The following is a 13,073-nucleotide window of genomic DNA, read 5'->3' on the forward strand; positions in this document are numbered from 1 at the left end:
ACCGATACTCGGGGGGCCACCGTCTAGACTTGACGAGTGCTAATATTTTGTTGCAAGTGCTTTACATTTTTATAGAAGAAACGGAATACGAGCCCGGGCCAGTGTGGCTCAGTTGGTTGGAGCATCACCCTACACACTGAAAGGCTGCGGGTTTGATTCCCCAACTGGGGCGCAGGCAGGAGGCAACGGATTGATGTTTCTCTCTCATACCCATGTTTCTCCCTCTCTGCCCCTCTCTCCCTGCTCCTCTCTCTAAAATCAATAAACATATCTTCAGGTGAGGATTTTAAAAAAAAAGAAAGAAAGCCAGAAAGGGAACATTAGACAATGCTGCCCTCTGGGTTCCACTCCAGGGCCGTTCTCCCCCCCACAGGTAATCTGAATATCGCCCTCCGGAATTCGGTGTGTTTTTTCCAGTCCACTGTTCTCTTGTTTACACCTACAGAGAGAGATATCGATGAATAATTCATAATGTGTTTTGCAGTGTGTTTTTAAACATTTTCGTAAATATATTACACAGTAAGCCTGCGTTTTCACTCAACATTATGTGTTTGAGATGTAATTGTGTTGGTACGAGTGTGTGTGTGTGCTTAGGCTGTTTCCAATTTATTTTTCTATTACAGTCGGCGCCATAATTATGCATGACTCTCTCCAGGTAATAGATCTAGAACTGGGATCGCTGAGTCTCTGCGAACACGCATTTCCAATTCCAATTTTGCTTCGGTTGGTGACAAATTGCTTTCCAAAGTGGCTGAATTAATTGACGCTCCTACCGGCACTGTGCGAGAATTCCTTTTATGCCTTATCTTTTAAAATGTTTACCAATCTGATTAGTGCGAAATGTCCTCTTGCTCGTTTTAAATCACATTTCTCTGATTATTAGGGAGACTGAGCATCTTCTCCTATGTGCATTAATAATTTCCATTTTATTTTTCTGTGAGCTGTTCATTCGGCTCTTCTACTGTGAAGAGTGGAAAACCGCAGCCCATGGGCCAAAGCCGGCCTGTGGACTTTTACAGGGCCGGTGAGCTAAGAATGGTTTTTATGTGTGTGTTTTGTTTTATTGATTCCAGAGAGGAAGGGAGAAGGAGACAAGACAGACATATCAATGATGAGAGAGAATCATTGATTGGCTGCCTCCTGCCCACCCCCTCCTGGGGATGGAGCCCGAAACCCAGGCACGTGCTCTGACTGGGAATCCAACCAGTGACCTCCTGGTTCATGGGTAAATGCTCAACCACTGAGCCACACCGGCTGTGTGGTTTTTACATTTTTAAAGGGTCCTAAAAGAAAACGAAGTGACAGGTAACCTGTGTCCTGTGAAGCCTAAAATAGTTACTATTTGGTTCTTTACAGAAAAAGTTTACTGACTCCTATCTTGTTGGATGATTTTTTCTTTCTATTATTAACTAGAGGCCCGATGCACGAAGATTCATGCAAGAATGGGCCTTCCTTACCCTAGCTGCCGGCAGCACCTTCACTCTGGCCGGAGCTGCCTTTCTGCCTTCCCACGCTGCCCAGAGACCCGGAGCGGCGGCATATGCAGATTAACCTGCCATCTTTGTTGGGTTAATTTACATGCTCACTCCTGATTGGCTGGTGGGCATCACAAAGGTACAGTCAATTTGCATATTACTCTTTTATTAGTGCAGATTTATGGAGTTAATGAATTCTGGGCATTAATTATTCACCTGAACTAGCTCCTCCGCCTTCCCCACCAGCTACCCTGTCACTTGTGCAGGCCAAACGTCTACTTTCCCAGGGTCATGGTCTATGTTTTCTTAGAAGCAAAATGTTTTTCCAGCATCCTGCCAAGTTTTTATCACATTCAGAAAGGATCATCCCCCTTAATCCTTCTCTCAGATTTTCTGGGTAAAACCAGTTTAATTCTCTTCACTTTGTGAAATGCATACGATGGACTTTTGCTTCTGGCCCTGATGGAGTGGCTGCTACTGAGCTTGCTCTCCTGTCGTACACAGCGAGAAAGCGGGATAACACACACACACACACACAACACACACACACAAAAGAACTGTTCTCAGACGTAGAAAAACAAGCAGCAGAGACCGTCATCTCTGAGGGTAGAGAAACAAAGGAGTAAGCCCGGCTGCCCGGCTTCCAGCCTGGGGGTGCTCTCCACACCATGGCACGGGGAGGGGGGCCTGGGCACAGGGAAAGGTGCCACACGGGTAAGAAGGCGGAGGCTGGAGTGTGGGGAAGCTGAGGCGGTAGTGAGGCAGAGTACCAGAAAGGAGGCAGCCTCAGAGAGAGAGGGTTCCAGAATCTGCAGAGGGGTTCCCTCGCGACACCGGCAAGCACTAGGCGGCACACGCGCAGTGTGCAACTCCATGAGGCCAGGGCACACACAGCCAAGTGAGCCGAGCCCTTCCCAGCGCTCATGCAGGACTGGGACACGTTCTGGTTCAGAACAGCCGGAGTGGAGAGACCCCAAGGCACACCTGGGACATTCAGGAGGCCTCCGAATGGTCCTGGCTAAGTAGCTAGGCTAAACGCGCTCTACAGAAAGCCTTAAGACGTACCTTCGCAAAATTAAAAACAAACCTCCAGAGGATCAGGCTGATCTGCAAGCAACGTGGCTGCCTGCTAAGCTTAATGTCACAGTGCTTTGGAAAACAAGAAAATCTAGAAACTCAATAATGTAACATGCACAAGGTTTAGCATCCAATAAAAAAAAATCACTAGACATAGTAACATGAGCCAGAGAAAAATACAGCTAGTGGACCCAGAAATGCCAGAGATTATGGGATTAGCAGATAATCACTTTATGAAATAGCCGTATAAATATGCTGAAGGATTTAAAGGGAAGCATGAGCACAACGAGGAAAGATAAAAATGAATCAAGTACAACTTAGACTTGAAAAAAACATTCTGAAATAAAAAATTCACCAGAAGAATTAACAGCAGATTTGATATTGAAGAAATGATCGGCGAACTTAAGTGAAACAGTGAAGAAAGGCTGGAAGAGGATGAGGAGCCGCAGTGGCCTGTGAAGAGAGAAGGTCTGACGTACATGTTATTGGGGAGACTAGGGAACACACAAGATAGGTGGGGACAGAAAAATATTTAGGAAAACTGGTCAACGTTTTTCTGCATTTTATGTAAACCATTATCCCACGCATCTAAGGAACTCAATAAGCCACAAGGATAAATATACACACACAAGTCACCTAAAACATATCATAATCAAACTGCCAAAATCCAAAAATAAAGGGGTATTCTTAAAAGGATCTAGGGGAAAAAAGACAGAAACAACACATGCAGGGAACAAAGATGAAATACAGTAAGAAAGAAGGCAATGAAAAACATCTTTGCCATAAGTAATAAAGATATCCACATAGAATTCTACATCAGTAAAATATATTTCAAAACTCAAGGTGAGCCCTGGCCACTGTGACTCAGTTGGTTGGAATATTATTCTGTACACAGAAAGTTGTTGGGTTCAATTCAGGTTAGGACACACCCAGGTTTCGGGTTCAATCACTGGTCGGGGTGGGTACAGGAGACAACCGGATAGTGTTTCTCTTTCACACTGATGTTTCTCTCTCTCTTTCTTCCTCTCCCTTCCTCTCTCTCTAAAATCAATAAAAAACATATATTTGAGTGAGGATTTTAGAAAAATCAAGGTAAAAGAGAAAAATTTTCAAATAGACAAAAAGAAAATTCACTAACAGCCAATCTATATTATAAGAAACAATAAAGGACGTTCTTTAAGCTGAAAGAAAATGATACAAGATGAAAACTCAGATCTACACAAAGGAGTCAACAGCAAGATAGGAACACTATGAATAATTCCATTTCTACAAATTTTATAATCTATATAAAATTGACCACTCCTTGAAAGACACAATTTATTGTGAGAACAAACGTACACTTTAAATAGGACTATATCTAATAAAATTTTAATCAATAATTAATAACCTTCCAAAACAAAAAGGACAAGGTGAATTCTATTAAATATTTAAGGAAGAAATTATAGCAATTTTCTACAATCTCTTTCAGAGAATAGAGGGAAAGGGACTACTTCCTAACTTATTACATGAAGCCAGCATTACCCAGATATCAAAGCCAGACAAAGACATAACAAGAAAATACAACTACAGATCAATGTAAATCATGAACATAGATGCAAAAATCCTCAACAAAAACCAGCAAATCAAATCCAACAATGTATAAAAAGAATTATACACCATGATCAGCTGAGATCTATCCCAGGTATCCAATGCTGGCTGGTTCACCATTCAAAAATCAATTAGCATAACCCATCACATCAACAGGCTAAGAAAAAAAGAGTCATATGATCATGTCAGTAGCAGAAAAAGCATTTCACAAAAGCCAATAGCCACTCATGATAAAATCTCTCCGTGAACTAGGAATAGAGAAGAACTTTCTCAACTTGAAGAATAATTATAAAGAACACAAAGCTCACATCATACTTAATGGTGAAATACTCAAAACTTTCTTACCAAGATCAGAATCCAGGCAAGGATGTCCCCTCTCACCATTCCTTTTCACCATTGTACTGGAAGGTCTAGATAATGCAATAAGATAAGAAAAGGAAATAAATGTATACAGATTGGGAAGGAAGAAATAAAACTGTCTTTTCCATAGATGACATGATCATATATGTAGAAAATCGGAAAGAATCAACAGTAATAAAAACCTCCTGGAATTATCAAGTGATTATAGAAAGGTTACAGGATACAAGGTTAGTATAGAAAAATCTATCACTTTCTTATATACTAGTACTGGATAAGTAGAATTTATAATTTAAAAAATCCAGTACCATTTATAGCAGCAGACCCCAAAATGAAATAGGAATTAATCTAACAAAATATGTATAAGATCTATATAATGCTGATGAATACAATAAAATAATTAAATAAATGGAGTGATATTCCATGTTCATTGATAGAAAGACTCAATATTTGGATTAAGTTCTTATCTAGTTGATCTACAGATTCAATGCAATCCCAATCGAAATCTCAGAAACTTATTTTGTGGACATCAACAAACTGATTCTAAAGTTTACATGGAGAGGCTAAAGACTCAGAACAACTAATATGATTTTGAAGGTGGTGAACAAAGTTAGAGGACTGAAACTACTTAATGTAGAGACTTACTGTGAATCTACAGTAATTGAGCCAGTGTGGTATTAGCAACAGAATAAACAAAGAATTCAATGGAAGAGAACAGAAAGCCCAGAAATAGACCCACAGAAATACTGTCAAATAATCTCTGACAAAGTAGCAAAGGCAATACAATGGACCAAAGATAGTTTTTTTCAGCATGCACACACACACACACACACACACACACACAGTCACTCTAAACACGGCTTTTACACCCTTCACAAAAATTAACTCAAAATCAATCATAGACCTAAACATAAACACATACCTGTAAACCTCCTAGAAGATAACATACAATAAACTTAGGTAGCTTTGGTTACACTGATGACTTTTTTGATACAACACCAAAAGCACAATTCTTTTTTAAAAATATGTTTTTATTGATTTCAGAGCAAGAAGAAGGAAGAGGGATAGAGAGATCGAAACATCAATTGGCTACCTCCTGCACACCCCTACTGGGGATCAAGCCCACAACCCAAGCATGTGCCCTGACCAGGAATCAAACCATTGACCTCTTGGTTCCTGGATTGATGCTCAACCACTGAGCCACACCAGCTGGGCAAAAAGCACTATTCTTGAAAGAAATGATTGATAAGCTGGACTTCATTAAAATTAAAAATGTCTTCCCTGCTAAAGTGAATGAGAAAACAAGCTGCAGACTGGGAGAAAATATTTGCAAAACACAGAACTTACCAAAGGCTTCTATTAAAAATAAAAAAGGACTCTGAAAACTCAATAAGAAAGCAAACAACAAAATTAAAAGATGGGCCGGGCCAGCCAGCATGGCTAATGATTGAGCATCCACCTATGAACCAGGAGTCATGGTTCGATTCCTGGTCAGGTGACATGCCCAAGTTGCGTGCTTGATCCCCAGTGTGGGGTGTGCAGGAGGCAAGCTGATCAATGATTCTCTCTCATCATTGATGTTTCTATCTCTCTCTCCCTCTCCCTTCCTTTCTGAAATCAATAAAAATATATTTTAAAAAAAGATGGGCCAAAGTCCTTAACAGACAACTCCCCTTAGAAGACATACAGAGGGCAGATAAACATATGAAAAGATGCTCCACATCAAATGCCATCAGGAAATTGCAAATCAGAACAATAATGAGCTACCGTGACCCTTATTAGAATGACCGAAATCCAGAGCAGGGACAACACCGATTGCGGTGAGGATGTGGAGCAACAAGAACCCTCACTGACTGCTGGAGGGATGCAGGCCGGCCTTCTGGAAGACAGCTGGAGGTTTCTCACAGAACTAAACATACTTTTAACACATGGTCCAGTGATCACACTTCTTGGTACTTACCCAAAAGAGTTAAACACCTACATCCACACAAAAACCTACACACAGATGTTTGCAGCAGCTTCATTCATAATTTCAGAACGCTGAAGCATCCGAGATGTCCTTCAGTGAATGAACGGATAAATGCACTGGGTACAACCAGACGATGGAATACCACTCCGTGCTACACAGAAATGAACTATCGAGCCACGCACAGACACGAGGAGCCTTAGATGCATATCACCAAGTGAAAGAAGCCACTCTGAAAAGGCTACTGACTGTGTGATTCCAACTCTAAGTCAGTTTGGAAAAGACAAAGCTATGGAGACAATACAAACTCAGTGGCTGCAGAGGTTGGGGCGGGAGGGATGACGAGGTGGGACACAGAGAATTACTTTTAAGGCAGTGAAACTACTCTGTATGACATCATAATGGTGGATACAAGTCATGATACATTCGTCCCAGCTCATAGCATGTACAACACCAAGAGCGAGCCCCATGGTATACTACGGCCTTTGGATGATCATGACGTGTTAACGTAGGTTCATCAATTGTAACAAATGTCCCATTCTGTGGGGGGTGTTGCTAGTGGGGGTGGCTGTGCCTGTCGGGGAGCAGGGGACAGATGAGGAATCTCTGTACCTTCCTCTTACTTCTGCTGTGAACCTAAAACAACTCTAAAAAATAAAGTTTTAAAAAAAAGACATTGACGGTTTAAAGCAAAATTAACAGTAATGCTTTGTGGAGTTTGTAACATTTGTAGAGATAATGTGCCGAACAATAATAACACAGAAGACAGGCGGGAAACAAACATGCCGTTTATAGCTTTCCTGAATTGATACATGCTTTAAGATAGACCGCAGTACATTAAGTACATTAAATGTGCATATCACAGACCTCCAACCGGCCTTTGAAGAAAATACACAGGTATCATTAATGTCTATAGAAAAGATGAAATAAAATGCTAAAAAGTACTCAATCAAAAAGAATCCAGGAAAAAAAAAAAGAACTGAGAAGGTATGGGAGGGCAACAAATGGCAAGATTATAGAATTTAATATAAAACGTAAGTGGTCTAAATGCACCAATTAAAAGCAAATTGTCAGGCTGGATAAAAAAGCAAGACTTGAGACTTCCAATTTCAGCTTTGATGTGTAAAGTGCTTGAAAGTAATCACTCCCATTCTTACATACATAGATAAAAAAAAACCCCGAACAAAGTGAAAAATCAATGCCTTTTGTCAGACTCATCAGAGAATTGAGGTCATAGGACAAACCTCCACCTGAAAGGGGAGGAAGGAGAATACAGTCATCGAAGCAGAAGCCGCTCGAGCCATAGACGGGCGGCAGTGCCTCGGCGGTGATGATGGCAACTGTCAGGGCTGAGTGTGGACAAGCACGAGAGTGAGCAAGTCCTGGGGACGGCGTGGGGCTGGGGGACAACTGAGTGGGTTTTATTTCCAGCACCACAAAGGCCTCACCTTGAAGAGCCAAGAAAACCCCTTCAGGTCTCAGGCAGGGAGAGGGAAGAGCAATGATGGCGAACCTATGACACGCGTGTCAGCACTGACACGCGTAGCCATTTCTGATGACACGCGGCCGCATGCTGAGGATGAGACATTTGCTGCTCCTGAGGATGAAACATTTGCGACTAGAGTCTTGGAGTTAGTTTTTTCCTCAAAGTGACACACTACCCGAGTTATGCTCAGTTTTTTGGCGAAGTTTGACACACCAAGCTCAAAAGGTTGCCCATCACTGGGGAAGAGGCACCATGTGGAATTGCCTCAGAGCATCTTCCCAACCCAGGCCTGCTCAGCGGGGCGTCTGCAAGGCATCTCAGCGGAGAGAAGGGCAGTTAACCGGCTGCAGCCCCTCCAGACCCGCAGTCTCACCTGAGTCCGGGAGAAAGGTAAGAGGCCCTGGTAAGGTCCTCCCCCCCCCCCCCCCCCCGCCCCCAGGGACACAGGCGCATCCCCGCCTCCACACCTGACAGCCACACCCACAGGGCTCCGTTCTAGTGCCAGTGGTCCCCAGCTCCAACAGCTGCAAGGCAAAGACCATGTCTAGGAAGCAGCTCTGGGAGAGACCCGGAGACAGCGGGAGGGATAAGAAGGACACCAGTGCAGCCGCGCAGAAACTCCACCTCCTTATGCGCCCTTTGCTCCTTTCTTCCCTTTTGAGTCAAGCTGGCCTCGTCCAGCACCTGCCTCACCTGCCTGCTTCTCCCTGGGAGTCCTCTCCCTTCACCACGGAGCCCTCAGGACAACGATGCTCGGGCGGCATCAAATAATCTTAGGAACGAAGGCCCGGGTCTGTGGGCCACGGAGACAGAGCTTCCGTCAAACTAGAGACAGCATCAAGGCCCCCGTTGTGCTTCAGCTCCAGGCCCAGAAAAGCAGCGAAATCAGACCAAATGATGCCATGGCTGACATCGGGACCAGCTGCACCAATCAGCTACCCCCGACCCTAGAACCGACCAAGGACCTGACCGTGACCCTAGCTCCCTTCGTCGCCATGATCAATGATTTGGGCACCAAAATTGTTACTGGACTGAAGGGGTCCATTTGCCTGCACACGTCAAAGCCCAATAAGACAAGAACAGGAGTTTGCAGCGAGGAAAGTGAGGGTTTCTTAGTTAAGAAAGTGGCCTGCGCCCAGAGACATTGAGGAGCTAATACTCAAAGACCTGGCTCCCTGCTGGGTCCCCCGGGCGGGTGGGGGGAGTCATTCATCATGGAGATGGAGGGAACTCAAGTCATGGTCAGGGTCCTGATCCCTACTGACTGGTCGGCACTAGGGCTGGGGTAGCTGGTCGGTGCAGCTGGCCTGGTGTCAGGCGTGGAGTCATTCTGTCTGTGGCATTCTGTCATAGCCGCCTGTATCAATAATCACTTTAAACGTCAATGGTGTAAATGCTCCAATTAAAAGACAGAGCTTGTCAGAGTGGATAAGAACAAGACTCACTATAAACTGTCTACAAGAAACCCCCTCTCAATATAAAGACCCCGAGAGACTAAACGTTAAAGGAAAGGAGCGTTCCACGAGGCTAACACATCCAAGGAAAGCTGAAGGAGCTGCGTTCATTTCAGACAAAGCAGACTTCAGAGCAAGGGCAACAAATGATCGGAGACTTTGAAAAGGACGTCAAATGCTGGTAAAAGGGCCAATTCTCCAAGAAGACATAACCATCCTTGATGTGCGTGCACTGGAAAACAAAGTGTTAAAACATACGGGGCAAAATCCGCTAGAACCACAAGGAGGAATGATTTCTCTGCCATTGTCGCGGGAGACTGGGACACCATTTCCATCAGGAAGGGACAGAGCCAACAGGCGGGTCAGGGAGGACACAGGTGCACGGAGCAGACCATCCATCAGCTGGTGCAAATTGACATCCGTGGAATACTTCCTCCGACAACCGCAGACTGCCCACGCTTCTCGGGCCCTGCTCACCAAGGTAGATCAAATTCTAAGTCATAAAGCATACCTCCACAGGTTTAAAAGAATGGACATAATAACGTCTGCTCTCAGCCCACAATAGGATTAAACTAGAAATCAATAACAGGGAGACTCTGGAAAATCCCCCAATACCTGGAGATTAAACAACACACTCTGACTAACCCACGGATCAGAGCAAAAGTCTTAGGAGATATTAATACACATCTTTGACTAATAGAAAGTGAAAACATAACTTATCAAAACTTGTGGGATGCAGCAAAAGCAGTGATAAGAAGGAACTTTTTTTAACATTGAATCTATGTCTTCGGAAAGAACATCTAAAATCAATAATCTCCGTTTTCACCTGAGGAAACCAGAGAAAGAAAAGTAAATTCAATTCAAAGTAAGCAGTAGCAAATAGATGGCACAAACGGGGATAGACATCAGCAAAATTGAAAACAGGAAATCAGTAGAGAAAAATCAAGAAACCAAAAAAGCTGCTTCTTTGAAAAGATCAATAATATTGATTAATCTCTCGCTAGGCTGATTAAGAAGAAAGAACACACAGATGACTGACACCAGAGATGAAAGGGAGGCCATGACTACTGATTTCTGGGACATTAAAGGATATTATGAAAAACTCTAGTCCCACAAATATGATAACTTAGGTGAAATGAACCAATTTCTTGAGTATGCAACCAGTTTGGAGAGCAGTTTGATAATTTCTTAATAGTTAAGCATACACTTATCCTATGGCCTAAACAGACATTTCACGTATAGATATTCCCCAAGAGAGATGGAAGAATATGTCCACAAAATAACTGATTTCCAATATTTAAGGCACTTGCATTCCTAATAGCCTCAAGTAGGAAACAACTCAAATGCCCATGAGCAGGCGAGTGGATAAAGGAAGTCGAGCACACCCATGAGACGGACTACCCTTAACAATAAAATGAAGAACGACTGACACACACAGTGACACGGATCCATAGCAGAAATAGGATGCTGCGTGTACTAAGCCAGGCCTGAGAGACGACTTCACACAGGACTCCGTCTGCTCCCAGGATGCGGGTCAGCAGCTGCCTGTGGCCAGACGACGGGGGATAGTGCCTGCAAGGGCACATGGGGGGGTCTCTCGGGGGAAATGTTCTATCACGGTTGTGGCGACGGTTACCCCCACTCTCCTTTGTCACACCTCATGGCACAGCACCCTAGTGCCTTAGTGAATGTTTAGACATACACAGCATAGGTGGTCGGCTCTTGGCAGGGAGCACGTGTCTGCAATGTGAGTGAATTAACGCTGGTCCTTGCTGTTTACAGTTAGCTTGCCATTTTCCCTCCGAGGAATGACTGCAATAAAGGCAAATTAGTATAGAAATGAAACATAAAAGCTTCAATTGGTCATAAAATGTAATCAGCGTATGATAAATGCCTGCCTGAAAAAACACCAAGATGCTAGACTGATGTCCGAGGCCGGCTCACTGCTATAAAACCACCCTCCCCGGTGGATGGGTTTGTTTCTCCAAGTCCCCGCCTGCCTCTCTCACCAGCCCAGGACTAGGGGGTGGCCCTCAGGTAAGTCAGTGAAAGCTGGCTCCTAAGATGGCCAGACGTCCAAGTCTGAAAGACAGGATGGCATTTTTAAGGACAGGGATGAACTTAGCAACGTCCATGATGTGGCCACTGCTGATTCCATCTGTGCACGTGCTGGGCAGATACCGAAACCAAGCAGGCCAGGGAGCGCACTTCTTCGTTGGTGTTCCTTCGTCTGAGAAGGGCTTTATTGGATTCCCATTCCTACCGGACGTTTCCGGGGGACGGAGACTTCTAGATTGGCAGCCCCTGTTCTTCTCATTGGCGGTTGAAATAGTCCCCTTCCCGGCCTCCTGGCTCCTGCCAGGGACATCTGCAGTTCTGGGATCCCCGTTTCTGTGGGGTCAAGAGAGCGACGGCAAACAGGAGGGGGCTGTCCTCACCCCCTCTGGCCGCGCAGTCCCCAGACCAGAGCTGGAGGGCTTCCCTTGGGACTTTTCCGTCACACGTGGTGTGTGGTTCCAATTGTCAGCTGCCTTGAGTCCCAACTAGGAGATGCTGGAAGACCCAGGAGAAAGGGGGGGTGAGGGGCGTTCACCGACTGGGGGGGCCTTCCTCCATCAGAATGCTGCCGCCATTTACTTTTGGGGTCCAGAGAGAGCGGCTCCCCGCACCTTGGGGGTCCAGGTTTTAGTCGTGTGGCTCATGGGAGACACGGCGGGGCGTGTTTGCTCCGTGTTGGTCTCCATCCTGTTGTCCTGTCTTTCTTCCCCAGCACATTTCAAGTTCACGAGGGCACGGCGCGAGTCTAGCTTATTCATCCCAGGCCCCCCTGACTTAGCTCAGGGTTCTCACATAGCGCCCCCTCCTCTAAAATTCACTGACTAAATCAACGCAGCGCACACGCAGTCGCATGATGTCTGTAAAGCCCTGGCGCAGTGTCTGCCGTGAAGACGGTCCGGGTCAGTAAGGGATGGCGCCGGTTACCACCTGCCAACACCCGAGCCCGCCAGGTCGCTCTCTTTTGTTTTCCAAGTAATTAACACACAAACATTGCACACAGAGCCAGAGGCGCACCTTAAAAATGCCACTCTGTCTTTCAGACTTGGACGTCTGGCCATCTTAGGAGCCAGCAGACTAGTGAGCAATGGAAATAGGAAACGGGACCCTGTCACTGCCTATCTGAGCAAATGAGGCACCTCTCCTAAACGGTGATCTGCAAGCCCCAAGAAAACCCGAGTTCGCTGGACTGCGTGCTGCGCAGAAAACGGTGAGGACTGTTTTGCACACACTGGCTCTCATGCGCGCACACAGATACAAACAGAACCGCCTTAGAATTCTTTGAAAGGCCTCCCTCCATTTCAATCCCGTTGCCTCAGTTGACGGAGGTTACCTTCAGGGGGAGGGCTCCCTACCTAACCCTGTGCCCAGATGGGCACCCCCTCTGGCTGTGGAAGTGGCCTTGCAGCGCTCCAGGAGGCCTCCCTGGGCATGACCACGTCCCCACCATGGCCGCGCGCACAAATGGGGTGGCACACGGATGCTCACAGTGCCAGGCTGTCAGAGGCCTGCTTGACTGCTCAGTGGTCGTGCCCACATCTCCAGTCCAGTGTTCTTCTGTTCAGCAGACTAGTGAGCAATGGAAATAGGAAACGGGACCCTGTTGCAAGACCATC

General features: G+C 45.3%; 1 long non-coding RNA gene across 1 annotated transcript; it reads right to left on the minus strand.

Moving 5' to 3' along the window:
- Positions 1 to 230: 230 nt before the first annotated feature.
- On the minus strand, positions 231 to 6,755 carry LOC129148953 (uncharacterized). Its single transcript, XR_008555946.1, has 3 exons — positions 6,457 to 6,755; positions 4,485 to 4,549; positions 231 to 439 (listed from the first exon to the last, which is right to left on the minus strand). It is a non-coding gene; the product is annotated as an uncharacterized LOC129148953 (long non-coding RNA).
- Positions 6,756 to 13,073: the final 6,318 nt, after the last annotated feature.

Source organism: Eptesicus fuscus, chromosome 5 (genome assembly GCF_027574615.1).
Source record: "Eptesicus fuscus isolate TK198812 chromosome 5, DD_ASM_mEF_20220401, whole genome shotgun sequence".
NCBI lineage: Eukaryota > Metazoa > Chordata > Mammalia > Chiroptera > Vespertilionidae > Eptesicus > Eptesicus fuscus.